At 35.3% G+C, this 17,744-nt stretch overlaps 1 protein-coding gene across 1 annotated transcript in view; it reads right to left on the bottom strand.

Annotated features, from left to right (window-relative positions):
* Positions 1-17,744, bottom strand: part of FOXP2 (forkhead box P2) — a 550,365-nt gene that overhangs the window by 372,135 nt on the left and 160,486 nt on the right. Inside the window, exon 4 of the mRNA XM_025873321.2 lies at positions 15,671-15,761. The gene's annotated coding sequence lies outside the window, so the exon portion shown is untranslated. The remainder of the gene's footprint in view (positions 1-15,670; positions 15,762-17,744) is intronic.

The following is a 17,744-nucleotide window of genomic DNA, read 5'->3' as shown; positions in this document are numbered from 1 at the left end:
CATTATTATTTGTTTTGGTGATCTGTGTTCAGTAATTACAACTTGCTAAAAGCTCAGATGATAACTAGCATTTTTAGCAAGAAAATATTTTTAATTAGACCTACATACTACATACATTTTTAGACAATGCTATTACACACTTAATACACTAAAATATAGTGTAAATGTAACTTTCATATGCACTGGAAAATGAAAAAAATTCTTTTGACTCATTTTACTGGGACCTTTGCCTTATTCTAGTGGTCTGGAACCAAACTCTTAATATCTCTGAGGTATGCCTGTACCATTCATCCATCAGTAGAACATTTAGTTTGTTTCTATATCTTGGCTATTGTAAACAATGTTGCAGTGAACACAGGGGTGCATATATCTTTTTGAATTAGTGTTTAATATTCTTTGTATGGATACCCAGCAGAGGAATTGCTAGATCATATGGGTACTTGTATTTTTTTTTTTTTTTGAGGAACCTCCATATTCCCTTCCATAGGGGCTGCACCAATTTACACTCCCACCAACAGTGCACAAGGGTTTCCTTTCTTCTACATCCTCACCAATACTTATCTCCTATCTTTTTGATAATAGCTATTTGGTAGGTTTAAGGTGATATCTCATTGTGGGTTTAGCTTGCATGTACATTTCCCTATTGATTGGCGACACTAAACATCTTTCTATGTGCCTACTGGCCATCTGTATGTCTTCTGTGGAAAACTATCTATTCCTATCTTCTGCCCATTTTTTGCTCAGATTGTTTGTTTTTTATTGAGTTGTGTAAGTTCTTTATATATTTTGTATATTAACCCTTTTTGGATATATGAGTTGCAAATATCTCCTCCTATTCAGTAGGCTGCCTTTTTGTTTTGTTGATGGTTTCCTTCATCGTGCAAAAGCTTTTTAGTTTGATGTAGTCCCATTTGTTTACTTTTGCTTTACTTTTGGCAAAAAAAAACTTCACTAAGACTGATGTCAAGGAGCTTACCACCTGTGTCTTCTAGGAATTTTATGGTTTTAGGTCTTACAGTCAAGTCTTTAATTCATTTTGAGTTAACATGGTAAATGTAAGATAGTGGTCTAGTTTCACCCTTTTGCATCATTTTCCAGTCTTCCCAATATCATTTATTGAAGATACTATCTTTTCCTCATTGCATAATCTTGCCTTTGAAAATGGCAAAATTTCATTCTTTTTGATGGCTGAGTAATATTCCAGTGTGTGTGTGTGTGTGTGTGTGTGTGTGTGTGTGTGTGTGTGTGTGTGTATGTACCATTTCTTCTTTATCCATTCATCAGTCAATAGACATTTGGACTCTCTCAATAGTTTGGCTATTGTTGATAATGATGCTATAGACATTGTGGTACATGTGTCCCTTCGAATCAGTATTTTTGTATCTTTTGGGTAAATACCTAGTAGTGTAATTGCTAGGTCATAGGGTAGTACTATTTTTAAATTTTTGAGGAACCTCCACACTGTTTTCCAGAGTGGCTGCACCAGCTTTCATTCCCACCAACAGTGTAAAAGTGATCGTCTTTCTCTGCATCCTCATCAACATCTGTTGTTTCCTGTGTTGTTGATTTTAGCCACTCTGACAGGTGTGAGGTGATATCTCATTGTACTTTTGACTTGTATTTCCTTAATGGTGAGTGATGTTGAGCACCTTTTCATGTGTCTGTTAGCCATCTGTATGGCTTCTTTGGAAAAATGTCTATTCATACCATCTGTCCATTTCTTAACTGGATTATTTGAACCCCTCGAAGGTATTTTTCACTGCAGTTATTGTACTTTTCAACTCTGTGACTTCTATTTGGTATTTTCTTACACTTCATGTCTCACTGCTGAACTTCTCACTGTGTTTATCTATTCTTCTCTGGAGTTCAGTTCAGTGATCATATAGTGACAGTTTTACTTTTCCCTTTCCAATTTCTATGCCCTTTATTTCTTTTTCTTGCTAATTGCTATGGCTAGGACTTCCAGTACTATGTTGAATAAAAGTGGGGAGAGTGGCATCTTTGTCTTGTTCCTGATCTTAGAAAAAAACCTTCAGCCTTTTACCATTAACTATGATATTAACTTCAGGCTTGTCATATATGGCCTTATTTTGGGGTACATTTCCTCTATAACCACTTTATTGATAGCTTTTATTATAAATGGATGTTGAATTTTGTCAAATGCTTTTTTTAGCATCTATTGAAATGATATTTTTATCCTTCATTTTGTTTATGTGGTATATCACATTGATTGACTTGTGAATGTTGAATGATTCTTGCATTCCTTGGAATGCATTCCACTTGATCATGGTGTATGATTTTTTAAAATATTCATTGAATTCAGTTTGCTAATATTTTGTAAGGTTTTTTGCATCTATGTCTATCAAGAATATTGGCCTGTAATTTCTTTGTGTGGTGTGCTTGTTTGATTTTGGTATCAGGGTAACACTGACTTCTTAAAATGAGTTTGGAAGCATTCCCCCCTCTTTAATTTTTGGAATAGTTTGAGAAGGATAGGTAAATCTTTAAATATTTGGCACAATTCACCAGTGAAGCTGCTTCTGGATTTTTGTTTGTTATAAAGTTTTTGATTCCTGATACCATTTCCTTACTAGTCTATTCAGTTTTCTATCTCTTCGTGATTCGGTCCTAGAAGAGGGTAAGTTTCTAGGAATTTATTCATTTCTTCTGGGTTGTCCAATTTGTTGGCATATAATTGTTTTAGTAGTCTCATGATCCCTGGTAGTTCTGTGCTATCAGTTGTACCTTCTCCTCCTTCACTCCCAATTTTATTTATTTGAGCCCTCTTTCACTGGTGATTTTAGCTAAAAGTTCATTGATTTTACCTTTTCAAAGAACCAGCTCTGAGTTTCATTGATCTTTTATTTACCTTTTTCATTTATTTCTACTCTGATCTTTATTATTTCCTTCCTTTTGCAGTGAGATTTTTACTTTCATTATGTTCTCGTTATTATTTAGTGCCATTTCTTTTCAGCTTAAAGGTCCCTTTAATATTCTCGTTAAGGCTTATTTAGTAGTGATGAACTCCTTTAAGCTAGGTCTTTCTTGTCTGAGGAACTCTTTATCCTTCAAGTCTGAATGATAGTCTTGCTAGGTAGGGTGTCCCTAATTGGAAGTTTATTTCTTTCAGTACTTTGAATTGGTCACACTGTACCCTTCTGGCCTTCAAGTTTCTATTCACCAGATGGCCTTATGGGATTCCTTTGTATGTGACAATTTGTTTTTCTCTTGCTGCTTTTACGATTCTCTATCTTTAAATTTGCCTTTAAGATTCTCTCTTTATCTTTAAATTTGACATTTTAATTACCATGTGTCTTGGTGTGGATCTCTGGGTTCCTCTTATTTGGAACTCTCTGGGCTTCCTGAACCTGGATGTTTGCTTCCTTCATAGAGAAGTTTTCAGCCATTATTTCTTCAAGTAAGTCTTCTGCCTGTCTGTCTGTCTGTCTCTCTCTCTTCTCTTTCTGGGACCCCTATAATGTGGATATTACTCTGCTTGATGCTGTCCTGCAGGTCCCTTAAGTTGTCTTTATTTTTTAAAATTCTTTTTTCTTTTTGTTGCTCTGTCTGGGTGAGATCCTTTGTTTTGTCTTTCAGCTTGCTAATTCATTTTTTACTTCACCCAGTCTGCTGTTGAACCCCTCGAAGGTATTTTTCACTGCAGTTATTGTACTTTTCAACTCTGTGACTTCTATTTGGTATTTTCTTACACTTCATGTCTCACTGCTGAACTTCTCACTGTGTTTATCTATTCTTCTCTGGAGTTCAGTTCAGTGATCATCTATCTCACCGTTACTTTGAATTCTTTATCAGGCAGATTACTTATCTCCATACCATTAAGGTCTTTTTCTGAGGTTTCATCTCCTTCTTTCATTTGTTACATATTTTTTTGTGTCTTCACTTTGCCTGTTTCTCTGTGTTTCTATGTATTAGGTGAAGAAGCTACCTCTGGTAGTTTTAAAGGAATGGCCTTGTGTTGGTGATAAATCTTCTCTTCAACCTTGCCCAAGCTCTTGGTTGTTTCTTGAAACTTTGTGATTGTCTAACCCACTTGATTCATTCTGATATGTTCCCATTGTTGAGGGTGTGCCAAGACCTGTCAGAGTTCCGAAGGGAGGAATCTCATTTAGCACCTAGTTTTGGGCTGACTAGAAGCCAGTCCCTCAAGCAGCATTTTCTAAAGTATGGAAATTATATATAGTCCTATAGGGCCACAAGCTTAACCCCTTCTGGCCTCCGTCCCAGGATATAGAGGTATCCCCTAGGTGAGAGTTGCAAAAAATCAGAGATCCAGATGAGCATATAAGCTTTCTGGGAGGTCTCGTTGAGTTATAGCAAGAGGTGCACAAGGATGGTGTCTCCCTGCTTATGTTCCCTGGATGTGTCTTCTTAGACTCTAGCTCTGTGGGAAACCTGAAACCTGACCTTCAGGCTAAAGCACAGACTAAGGAAATAGGACTTTTTCACAGGAAGACTGGTATTGTATTTCAGTGTGCTGTCTTTTCAGTGCTCTGGGCTGGTGGCCTAACAAGAAATGTCTTTCCTATTATTACCTTTCCGTGGATCTTGGGAATGCGAGCCCCTTCAGCCACCAGGGATAGTGGATCAAGGGGGCATCTCCTGTGTGGACTGTATACACCAGCTGGCTTTAGCTAAGTAGCTAGAGAGGGTGGGGGTCAGGGCATACTCCCTAGCTTCATAAAGGCAGCAAGAAAATGTCTTGACTGCATCTACCTATAGTTTCAGGAATATAGCAGGAAAGTGTCTTATCTGTGCACACCTTTAATCTAGGAGCAGGAGAATGCCATGACTACTAGGACTCACCAGCCCCAGCCAGGGAGTGGGAGAATGCCATAACTGTCCGTGCTCTTTGGCTTCAGCAAGGTAGCAGGATGGTGCCACGTTCAAGCTCACCGATCTATGCTAGCAAGGTTGGTGGAGTGTTAACACTGACATCCACCAGTACTTTGGTCTCTGAAGAGAGTTTCAACACTCTTCCCCTCCAACATATTCTTTAAGGCTTTTATTTTTAAGTAATCTCCAAAACCAATGTGAGACTCTAACCCACAACTGCGAGATCAAGAGTTGCACACTCCACTGACTGAGCCAGCCAGATGCTTTTATTTATTTATTTAAAGATTTTTATTTATTTCACAGAGAGAAAGATGGCGAGAGAGGGAAGGAGCACAAGCAAGGGGAGCAGGAGAGGGAGAAGCAGGCTTCCCGCAGAGCAGGGAGCCTGATGCAGGGCTCGATCCCAGGACCCTGGGATCATGGCCTGAGCCGAAGGCAGACGCTCAACGACTGAGCCACCCAGGGGGCCCAGCCAGATGCTTTTAGGTAAGTGAATAAATCTCCTTCAAATATAGTCTAGCACTTTTCACTTTTTTTTTTTTTGTTTTTCTGGGTCTTAGAGCAAGTGAGACTATGCACAAGCCCTTTAAAAGTGAAATCTCAGTTTCCTACAGCACTTAGGGTCCCCTGGACATCAGCCATACTGGTTTACTAAGCCTGACATTTTGGGAGCTCATTTCTCCTGTGCAGATCCCAGGGTTTGGTGTAGCTGAGTCCCAACTCTTCCATCCTCTGGGGAAGCACCAGACTGGTGAGATCCATCCCTATTGTATGTCACTATACGAGAGGAGGTGGGGGTAACACCGTGTATCTACCTCTCCTATCCACCTCGATGTGGTATTTTTATCCTTTGGTGTAAAGAAGTAGTTCATCTAGTTTTCAGATCCTTTTCAGAGGTAAATAACCCATGTGTAGCTGTAGTATTGGAGTGTCCATGGGAGGAGGGGAGTTCAGGATCTTCCCATGCCACCATCTTAAAGAAGTCCTCCTAAAACCTATGTTTCTGAAATAGTGTTGTATAAAATGCATTACTGACTTATCTAAATATTCTTGTCATTCCACTGTTTAGATATAATTTATCTAACTAGTTTCCTTTGCCATGGTTAGTTAGGTTGATTCCTTATCTATGATACAAGGGAACATAAGAATTCATATATCTAATCACCTAATTCGTCATAAGACAACAAGAAGTTGAGCCAAAGCAGCAGTTATTTTCAGATGAGGGGGAAAAAATGGTAGTTTAAATCTCTTTTCCATTACCTTCAAAATCCCACAAAGAGTGACATTTTATCTGTGTGTGTATATGTGGAAGAGGGAGTGGGGGAGTTGTAGGGACAGGTGCTGAAAAAATTGGAATAAGCCTTCCCGTAAGAAAACTTCTCAAAAATTTCTAGGAATGTTTCTGTGCCATTTAATAGTGTAAATGGCTACTGTGTAATCCTTTGATTTTCTTAAATCATTTTCAGAAAACAAAAGACACAGAAACCACTTCTCTATTCCTTTAATAACCTTTCTGAACTGTTGGGAGGTAAACCCACATCCCTGTTTTACCCCCCTTGAGCTCCTCAGTCCACTTCACTAAGTTGATCCTGTATTATGCAAATAGAGATCCCTGTAAAGTAAAAGTCTGGTTAGGGTACAGCTCTTCAAATAATGATTAAGATGGGTATATTAGAATATTTGTAGGTTTAAATAAAAAAATCTAAATAAAAAAGTATTAAACAAAAAGGGAAGTTACTATCTCACTTGAACAAGAGGTAAGGAGAGCTCTAGACATAATAAATTAATTAAATACGAAATTTATTTATTAATGAACTCATTTAACACTGTTTAATATTTATTATAAATAAACAATTTCTGACAAGGGAATGGAATTACCATAATTGGCCTAAACTAGTTAGTATCTACCTGTTGGAGCTGGGAACAGGGTCAGTTTCCCACGAAGTACATGCTATGTGGAATAATGAAGCTTATCTCAATAATATCAGGCTTCTGTTAGCAGAGAAGAAAAGACGTTGGAGCAACAACCAAAAGTGTATGCTGAAGCAGAGTGACCATACTTTCTCACCCGAGACAATCCCAATGGATACCTGTTATCCAGGATAAATAATAATAGAATCCTTTTCATTCTCAAAAGTATCCTGGATGAAGTATAAAATGGTCATCTGGCTAGAAGCTGCAGATTTTTTAAGATTTTGGACTTAAGTTTTAATTAAGCTCTAAGTTAATTAAATATCTTTGTTATAATTATATAAGAACATTGCTATACCTGCAGTGAAAACACAAATAAGGTTTCAGAATGCATGGTCAGCCTAATAAAATTTTAAAGTAATCATGAAGCAATCCCTTTCAACTGAAAGAAGAAAGGTGATTTGTTTTAAAATATATTCAATAATTCAGAAATTAACTCATTTAGACTATGCTAGTTTCCAAACACTGAATATACAGAGTGATAAACTGGTCAATAAACCTCTTAATGTTTAAATACATAGTACGTTTTGGGCCACAAGTAGAACCACAGCAGGACTGTTTAACAGTTCTGGAAATAGAACAATGGAGGTTTTGGACCTAGTGTGTCTTAGTTCAAATCTTAGTTGTGTTGTACATGAACTGTACAACACTGAGCAAATTATTTAATCTTTCTGAGCCCCCTCTTTCACCTATAAATTGGGGACAATAATGGTCTCTACCTCATAAGTAGTTAATTCGTAGGTTGTATTAAATTAGTTAATGCTAGTGAATCATGTAGAAGAGTACTTGGTACTAAATAAATGGCACATGGTAGCAGTAGCAGTAATAGTAGTAATAGTAGTAGTAATGTCATCATGATCGACAACATCATCATCATCACATGGAGCCCAGGGAGCTGTCTGAGGGACCAGACATTAATGCCAAAAGCACACACATTTTCCCAAAGCTAGTAATGCAAAGAGACAATAAAGTACTTTGAAAAGTAGAATTAAGAGTAAAGGCAAAGCAGGAACAAAGGGTGACCAAAGAGGGGGTAGAGTATAAAGAAATCAAGGGTGAGATCAGGAATTGACTCATTAAATGCACTTCCTCTTATCTGCAGTTTGGCATATTACTAAACGTCTAGCATAGATTGTTAAAGGGACTAAGGCTTCTCAGGGTCTCAGAATAATGCTCTCCTCATTTCAAGAAAACATTTCTTAACACACAATTTCCTGAAGGCAGGTTCACATTGAAAACCAAAATCTCAAAGGAGATAAATAGTTGGAGACCAGAGTAAATGAGTTGTAGTTCTGGATAGAGGAAAGGACTTTAACATTTCTGAATAACCAGAGGGAAATATGTACAGAATATAACAAAGAAGATAAATATAAAGGGCACTTGAACACTAAGAATATAACATTACTTAATATTGAATAACTAATTATACTTCCAGCCTTACTATATGAAAAAACTGAAATGTGAGCATAACTTCTCTTCTAGTTCACTTGCAAGAAAACATGAAGCACGTTTATTGCTGTTCAGCCTTGCATGCTGTCAGAGACACCCCGAACCCTGAGACTGACTGAGTCCTATGGAGGAAAAAGGGTCAAACTTATGGTTAAGAACTAGCAATTCTTGATAGATAACATTATTTATAATGGTAAAAAAGACTGTCAAATATTTAACATGGCTCATTGTTTATATGAGAATGAAATGCATGTTTTTTTTAAGATTTTATTTATTTATTCGAGAGAGAGAGAATGAGAGATAGAGAGCATGAGAGGGAAGATGGTCAGAGGGAGAAGCAGACTCCCCGCTGAGCAGGGAGCCCGATGTGGGACTCGATTCCGGGACTCCAGGATCATGACCTGAGCTAAAGGCAGTCGCTTAACCAACCTAGCCACCCAGGCGTCCCTAAAATGCATGTTTTGTATCTAATTGATGACAGAGTTAGTTGAAATTATTATAACATAAATAGTCCATAGTTGTGAGAACTGATGGGCTACTGGGTACCTAGAGACAAGAAAAATGCATTTAATGGATATAACTAAAAAGTAAGCATGAATCATTATCTAAGAAACAAATGAATAAAATGTATTAGCACATTTTTTAAATGAACTATACATCTAAGAGGGGTATAAACTAAAACTATTTTGCATTTGGAAAAAACACAAGAGAAATTACAGAAGAAAGTATTTATTTGACAGATTCTTTATAAGGCTGACGAGAAATGCTATATTTAATTAGCAAATTCAGAAACTTTTCCAACAAAACCTTTTTATTGATCTTTCTTCTGTAAATATTTACTTTTAATCTGACCCAGGCAATCAAATAAGAGATCTTCATTTTTCTGCATCAGACTTTTCACATATCTTCAGGCAAGTGCTCAGATCCTTATAATTTACAAATTAAATGTCAATATATATTATGGTATCATATACTATTGTCATTATGATTTCACAGAATTCAAGATGCTAAGGTCACTTTAACTTCTTTTTTCCTCCTAAATTATTTCAGATGATAATATACACAAAACACATATTTTAAAATTCTTTATATAAACCTAATAGTTACAGTAAAGAAAAAAAAAAGGCAAAACACAAAAAAACTTCATAGGACTATTTCCAAAAAAGGTTGCTCTCATGTGAACACATACTCTAATGAATAAAACACTCAAGATTACTAGCATCTTTTAGTAGGCTAAGGTTTACTGTTATTTTCCAACCTTAAGATTCTAGAGTGCACTTTGGCAAATCCAATCATTTGTGTTGTTTATTAAATAATCTGAGGCTACTGATCCATGCGCTTAAGCAGAAAAAGGCAAAGAAAAAAATCATCACAATATTGTAGTCTCAAAAGTTTTTGTTCACGTAACTTTCTTACGGAGGACCCATTGTTTAAGACCAAAAATAATATGGCAATTGAGAATTATGGTTAACATTTAATTGTAGGGACAAATATGAATATTTGTTATGAATATAACAAGAATATTTATCCCCTGATATAGTGAACATAAAAAGTATTCACATCTGTTTCACCGCTTTGCCTTCTTCATGGGCTTAAACCTGCCAAATTATTCCATTTGATTTCAGAGAATTCTCATATGGCAATCTATTTTATTTACTTTATCTTCAATAAAATGGTTCAGCGAGCATCAGCAACTCTGAGACACAAGTTTCAATCAGTCTTGAGGCAAAGGCATCAATCTATATTAGACCTACTGTGCTGTGAGTTGCAGCTAGAAAGTTGGATAGGCAGAGCAACAACGAACATGTGAGCCAGACCTAATAAAGCCACAGTGAAGAGAGAGAAAGGTCTCCCCAGGCTCTCCCATGCATCACTTATACAATGCCGGGTGCTGGGTTCAACACATGAAGAGCTCCTTAATAAGGCTGACAGCTCAAAGAAGGCTTCAGCCTCCAAGTTTAGTTTACATGACACCTACAGTAATAGTCCTCTGTTCTCCAGCAGACAATGGTAAAAACTGGAATTGCCAACAGTTAAAAATGAGGTTTTTTGTTCATCCCTCAGATATTATATAGGGGGGAAAAACTAAAAAAAAAAAAAAAATCAAGTTGCATCACATTTCTTCTACAATATTTTCATACAATTACTAATGTAACAGTAGTTTCAGGGAATCTTTCCTTACAAATTTGTATGACATTTTAAATATAGCTGCTGGATCAGATTTTAACCACAAAACAATCAGTAAGTTTGAGCAACAACTCATTTTGGAAAATGATATCATTAAAGACTAATTCCAAGAAATGTGGGGCAGTACTGATAGATGCCGTGAAAATGTCTCCCAAAGCACAAACTTTGTAATAAGTGATGCTGGTTCATATTTGATATGGGCTGTAAAAGGCAGATTATTGTAATGGTATTCTTTCCAGCAAATAAGACCATTAAAAGTGTACTTAATGTTCAGTTGAATTGAAAAGCAGGCCAGTTAAAATCCATATTTTGATGTTGTGTATAATAGTATCAGAAATTTTATTAGTGGATCACTCCAAACCGCAAACTTAAAATTATAAATGTAAACTCGTTTTTTTTTTTGATAGAAATAAGTTTCCACCTTTTTTAAAGGTGGAATGCTGTATTTCTGCCCAGGTTCTATGATCACAGTAGAATCAGTAAGAGTGAAACTTGGAATAACAGTTTAATATGAGTTTATAAAAAAATGTTGCTCTATTACTTGCAGATATATACTTCTCAACCCACTTTTCTGGAGACCAAATGTATTATTTTCTAGTGAACTCAACATTTTAAAGCATAACACCCCAAATATGTGTTCATATATCCAAATGCTTCCATATAATTCTGTCCTTTACAACATTAAAGAAGAGTAACAGAAACCTAGCACGATAGGTTAGTAGAATAGATTCTGCAAGCTCAGATTCTGTAAAAGAGTGTTTTTAACTACTCCAAACAGCTCTTCTACAAAAGAACCAGTACCAGACCAGCAGCCAGACCTACCCAACGCCAAAAATGTACAATTCTCTAACACTGATGTGATCAACAAGCAAGAGATTAAAAGGGGCCTCTGCATATTAGAAAACCAGTATTATAGGTGAAATCTAAACATTTCACATTTTCTTCTCACCTGGCTCACTATCGTACAAATATACATGCTTATCAAATTACATTTACTTTAGAGACCATTATTCAGTATAATATTAATCCTTATATTCCCCACAAGGCCAAGGACAGTGATGAAATCTATGGAAAGGTATGATGCTCTGCAGGAAAAGCCCTGAGCTGGCTGGAAAGGAGGAAAGAAACAGGACAAGTACAATGGAAGAGGTAGAGATGTAAATGTGCCTTAAAGAGATAGAAAAAGAAAAAACAATAGGATGTGAATTGACAAAAAGGTGGGCAAGTGTAAGGCAAGTAGTTCAAGGTGTCTATATCAGAATAATGGAGAGAAAAGGTTAGTATTTGGGTTTTGGCAGATTCTGGAGAGTATAAACTACCAGGGTAGGCTGCATTTAGCCTTCGGTTAGCCAGCATGAAATAATGGATAAATCTTAGACAGGGAGGAATGACCTGTTAGCAGTAACACCATAAGCATAACTGAGAATAAAAGTTTCCAATTAATGACAATATTCCTTTTTATTAAATAGTACCCAATTGTAAACATCTAAAGTAATAGATTATATGAATTTTAAATTAAGAAGTTTATCATGCTGTGGCAGACAGACCCTCCTAGGGTGGCCCCCATGTTCATATACTATAGAATTGCTTCCTCTTTTATGTGGGCAGGATTATGACTTGCTTCTAACCAATACAATATGGCAAAGGTTATGGGATGTCACTTCAATGATTATTAATACATGTATACATACTCTATATTCACATACATATACACATATGGCTTTATCTTGCTATCACACAGTAGAGACTCTCCTACGGGCTTTCTAGAAGCAAGCTACTATAATGTGGACTGCATATGGAGAGGGTCACATGCATGAGACCTGTAGATGGCCTCTAGGAGCTGAGGATCTTAGTCCTACAACCCCGATGGACTAAATTCATCTAAAAACCACTGAATTTGGAAAAGAATGCTGAACTCCATTTGAAAATGAAGCCTGGTCAATATATTGATTGCAGCCTTACGAGGCCCTGAGCTAAACTGTACCTGAACTCCTATCCCATGGAAACTGTAAGTTAACAAAAGTATATGTCTTAAGCTTTTAAATATGTAATATGTCATATAGCAATAGAAAACTAATACACATGCTGACCAAAGCACAAAAATCACCTTTACAGAATTATCTCATTTTTACCATTTCTTGGACCAAAGTTAGAAGCTATCCAGCATATTCGCTAAATAGCCTGAAACTACAGTCAACTTGTGATATTAATACAATAGGAAATAAAACACCCAATTTTTTTAATGTTTGCTATGAATTTATACATGTTTATATGAATTTATACACGTAGTCCTCAAGCCTACTCTGTAAAGTAGGTACTATTATCTCTATATTCTAGACTCAGAAATTAAGGGTTAGAGAGTTTAAATGGTTTGTCCGTGGTTTCACATACAGTAAGTCTGTCCTGGACCCAAGCTTCAAATCTAGGCAGTCTGATTTCCAAGCCTCCATTCTCAAAGCTACACTCTATAGCCTGTCTATTGCAGTTTTGTCCACTCTATTTCTTGCTAAGGAGTATCAGCGTGCCGTGAGTAGAAATCACTGACCCAGACCCCCGTCAGCCAAATCAGCTTCCTCTTTGGTCCATTTACTTTTCAATAACTTGAAAATTTGAGCCAATATATTGTCATGTATGATGCTTAATTTTTAACAAGTATTTATGAAGCTTATAGCAATTTCTCTAAGTATGAGAATAAAGTTTATTTCTAGTACACTGAAAGAACTAAAACTTATATTTTAATTGAATTTAATACTCTTATGATGGAAACTCTGAAAATAATTGTGACTATGATGAAGTAAAACACACACATATACATCCACACTCAGCCAATCACCCGCTGACCCAAACACACAATGGGTTTCAGTTTTAAGTTATATGAAATAACATTTTAGTTACCATTTTAGAAGTAGAGGCTAGGGCAAGTTATTTAACCTCTCTGAGAGATAAAATGGGGATAATACTAAAGAAATTGCTTAAAAAGAGGAAGATTCAACCAAGTATTCACTTTAGGGATTTGGGGAGGGGAGGGAACACAACAGTGGCAATTGAAGAAAAAAACTGGTATTTCTTGAAAACAGCTACGTATCGTGCTAAATTTTTACAATAATCCAACAAACCGTTATATCTGTCCCTGGTTTTACAGTCTGAAAACCGATGTGCAACAATTTAAGGAAATTAACCAAAGTTGATTAAAAATGCTAGCATATGGCTAGAGGGATGTAAAACCAGATCCACCTGACTCCCAAATCCTTGCCTCTCCATCATGCCACTCTTCTCTTGTCATAATGCCTCCAGCTCTAGGGTCCATAATTGTATATATTCCCAAGAAAAAAACACTTTTTCAGAATGTATTTTTTCATTAAGATGAACCACTGCCATTTTGCATATGCATTATTTCCACCAATACGTGGCTGGTCTTCATTTAAAAATATAAAAACTACTAGAAGCATTCACCTAGAAAAAGTCTAATTAACAAGTTACAGAAGCAGTTTTGAGAACTAACTTTTATATGTTTCCCTTCTGGGAAAAAGACTCTATTTTCTAAAAATCATTTCTTTCATGGTTTCATGATGTTCATTGTCAGGTAACTGCCACTTACAAGTCTTAAATCGCCCTACTATTATTAAAACAAATGTCCTATTACTCAAAAAATGAGGATTTAAATATTAAAAGGTCTTACAAAGACAGAATATATCAACAAAGCCACTGTCTATAGTAAGCATAAAGGACTTAACCCAGAAAAAAAAATGATTGGGCTTTAGTAGATAGTCTAGTAATACCTAATTGTTTATTATTTATTATTAACTATAAAATCACAACAGGCTATATTAATTTTTCCAAATCATTTAAATTCTTTGTGTTTTGGTTTCCCCACTTACTAAACATAGGATAAGGTCATCCTTATGTCATAAGCAATGCAAGAGTAAAATTTATGAGTTTAGTTAGAGTAAAATGAAGTAAAAAGTTGCCAAAGTGCTTTAAAAATCTTAAGTCCTAAATAAATGTGGAATCATTTTCTTTCTATATCTGGCAAAATAATAAAGTTGGTACAAAATAAGAAGTCCACAGGCAAAATAGTAGGTAAAATGCCTGAGAAATATTTGACTATATAATTCAAGCACACTGAAAAAATATCTCTTAGGGAAGATATGCAACCTCCATCTGGAGAAAGTTTCAGAAATGGGTAGAGCAATATAGGCAGAACAAGGATCCTGAGGCCTGTCCTACAATTTCGGTGAACCCCACTGATAAAGAATTCTGGGGTGGGGTGGGAAAGAAATAAAAATAATTCAGAAAAAAACAGACACCATGGTTCCCTTCTCTTTGGGGTTAAGACTAGGATGAGAAATAATATAAACTTCTCACCTAAAATTTCTTTTAGTTTTCTTTTTATAATTATATTTTTACAGATTTGGCCAGCTGTAAACATACTGCTTGACTGATACCATAGTTCAGTGGTGACATTGAAAAAATAATTTTACAGAAACATTGTATATTGAGTAAGAGTGGGAAATAAATCTACACCTTTTGGAAATGCATCTCATGCCATGTCTGTGACCCTTGCTTTATACCAAACAATGGATTTAAAGTTCTCTAAATTGACACTGTAAACATCGAGGAAAAGTTCCATTAGATTTAAAGAAGTACAACATTAAAAACAAACAAAAACAAATGCTTTCTAAACAGCTGATTTGCTGGATCTCAAAAAGTTTATAAGAAAAATCAAAGTTTCAAAAAAATATCATTACCAGTACATTATTCTCTTTATTTTTGGCATTTCTAGATTCCCCCAAAAACCTCAACATCAACTCAATCTTAATAAAGTAATACTGAAAACATGAGGATAAAAAAACCACATAATGATAACCAAAAATAATCCAGTGCTTTTCTTGACTAATCATTTCCTTTCAATAGTTCAAAACCAAATTCATCTTCTGCATAAATTTGTAATAATTTTCAAAAAAAAAAAAAGAAACCAAGTTTAATAGGAAGGGAAAGCACAGCAAGGAGTGAAATGGGAAAGGCAAGAGAAGCGACAGTGGTAAATATTCCTATAGTCATACTATTGGAACCACAAGTCTCTGTGGTTCACTAATAACTTTAACATCTGGGCAAAGATACCTAACCAAAAAATTAAAGAATAAAATAAACACTAGAAAAACAGACAAAAGCACAACAAACCAAAAAGAATTGTCAAAAGGCCACTTACGAATTTCTCCCAGATCTTCCACAAGACTTTTGAGTCAACCTTGATATGGAGTCCTGGGTAAACTCAATCCCAGCATCACATTAGAATAGCCCTATTAATAGAAACAAATAACTGTCAGTACTTTAAAAATTAATTTTAAATTTATGTCACAATTAGTTCAATGACTTCATAGCACATAAAACATACTCAAACTCAAATAAAGATAATTGTTAATGCATTCATTGCTTTGGAAGTCTTCAAATGTGTATGAAAATGCTTTTCTATATTTTAATTTCGAGAAGTTTAAAATCCATTGTTTGAACCAAAGCAAGGACCACAGAGACAGCATGGGATGCATTTCTAAGAGATGCAGATTTTATCTCCCACTCTTACATTGATTTGGCAGGTTTAAACTTTTGGTGATTAAATTTTATAATTTATAGAATACAATTATTTATGTCTCAAGATTCCCAAATGAAAACACGACTGATTTCAATTGCCTCTTCAACACATACTTAACGAGCTTTGTAGGCCTTTCCACAATTAACACATTGGTAGTAAGCATTTTCTCCTTATAATTGCAATGTAAGGGTTATTACCTTAACGGTTATTTGAATGAGTATTTCCTAGACCCATTTCCTACTTAACGACTCTCTTTTCTAGTCTCTTCCTTCTTTAATCTGAAAGAATTAGCTCATACCTTTCTTAGGCTAAAATAAGTGTTCTTAAGGACCAACGAAATTACAGAATTTAATAGTACATAGGTAATAAGTGGATTTTGATTGACACACCAACTTGATTGATTGATAGTCACCACATGGAAAGCTATATGGAGATTAAATCTGAGTCTAGCAGAAGGAGTCCTGTATTCTATTAGCAATGCCTTTCACAGGCATTGAAAAGGATGGATGACATCATATACCATTTAGACATTTCACTAATTTTATTTAAATTGTTCCCAAACACTTCTGGCTAAAATTCCTTTCTTCCAATAAAATCTTAGTGACGGGTCAACTAGTTACACAGATAAAAATGAAGTATTCAAGTATTCTGGTTGAATCAGAGCCCCCAGTACTCAATACCACCCGTTCTTTTCTCAGGTACCCTGGGGGTATTCTACAAAGTCTTAGGTATTCTGCAAAGCATAGTTTGAAACCATTATTTTAGTTATCAAGGTAACTCAAAGTCACAAAAATTAAGGCAATTCAAATGCCTGTTCTTCACATTCTAGCAGTCTTTCTCTATTGCTTCTATTGTTCGTTTGTCTCTTAATGATAAAATTTTGCACATGAGCAGGCTCCCCTCTTAATTTTCCTTGTGTTAATCTTTCTTCCATAATAATTTTTTGCCTGCTATATGCCACCAAAAGAAATATATTTCTTATTAATATGTAGCAATCTAAATTATTTCCTAATTCCATATTGGCTTATTTTCTCCTTCCCATTTTCATAGATAACAAATTTTCCCAAATCAATCTATAAATTCTAGATTTTTAAATAAAATCCACGAACCCAATTTAAAAGTATATGCTATAGCTCAAAGTAAACTTCAAAAATAAAGGACAAAGAGAGGGAATCCATTCTACCAAATATTAGGTTTACTGCTAAAGCCAGGTGCAGACAGGGAAATAGAGTTTGGAAATAAACCCACATAGCAATCAGAGTTTTATATAAGGTAACATCACAAAGTAAAAGAAAAGGTTGGTGCTGAGTTATTGTATGGACAAAGAAAAACCATCTATATATGGCAAAAAATAAACTCAGCTCCTTATTTTATACCATGTACAAATTTGGATTCCAGTGAGATTAAAGAGTTTTAAATGTGAAAGCTATCTTTTCAAAGCTAATAGAAAAACTTAGGTGACTATTTTTGACACCTAAAATTAAAAAATAATTCTGAAACAAGACCTAAAATAGTAAGGCATAAAATTGATAGATCTGGCCAAACCAAATGAAAATTTTTCAATGAATGATACCATAGATAAATTTTATAAATAAACTGAGAGAAGACTTAAAACGAACAAGGAATTAATATTAAAATATATATTCAGAGAGAACTAATAGAAAAATGAGCAAAAATCCTGAACAGGCAGTTT

This window comes from Callorhinus ursinus, unplaced genomic scaffold (genome assembly GCF_003265705.2).
Source record: "Callorhinus ursinus isolate GAN/ISIS: 27379988/994484 unplaced genomic scaffold, GSC_fseal_2.0 scaffold12, whole genome shotgun sequence".
Classification (NCBI taxonomy): Eukaryota; Metazoa; Chordata; class Mammalia; order Carnivora; family Otariidae; genus Callorhinus; species Callorhinus ursinus.
The sequence above is the reverse complement of the archived record's forward strand: the minus strand, read 5'-3'. Positions and strand labels throughout refer to the sequence as shown.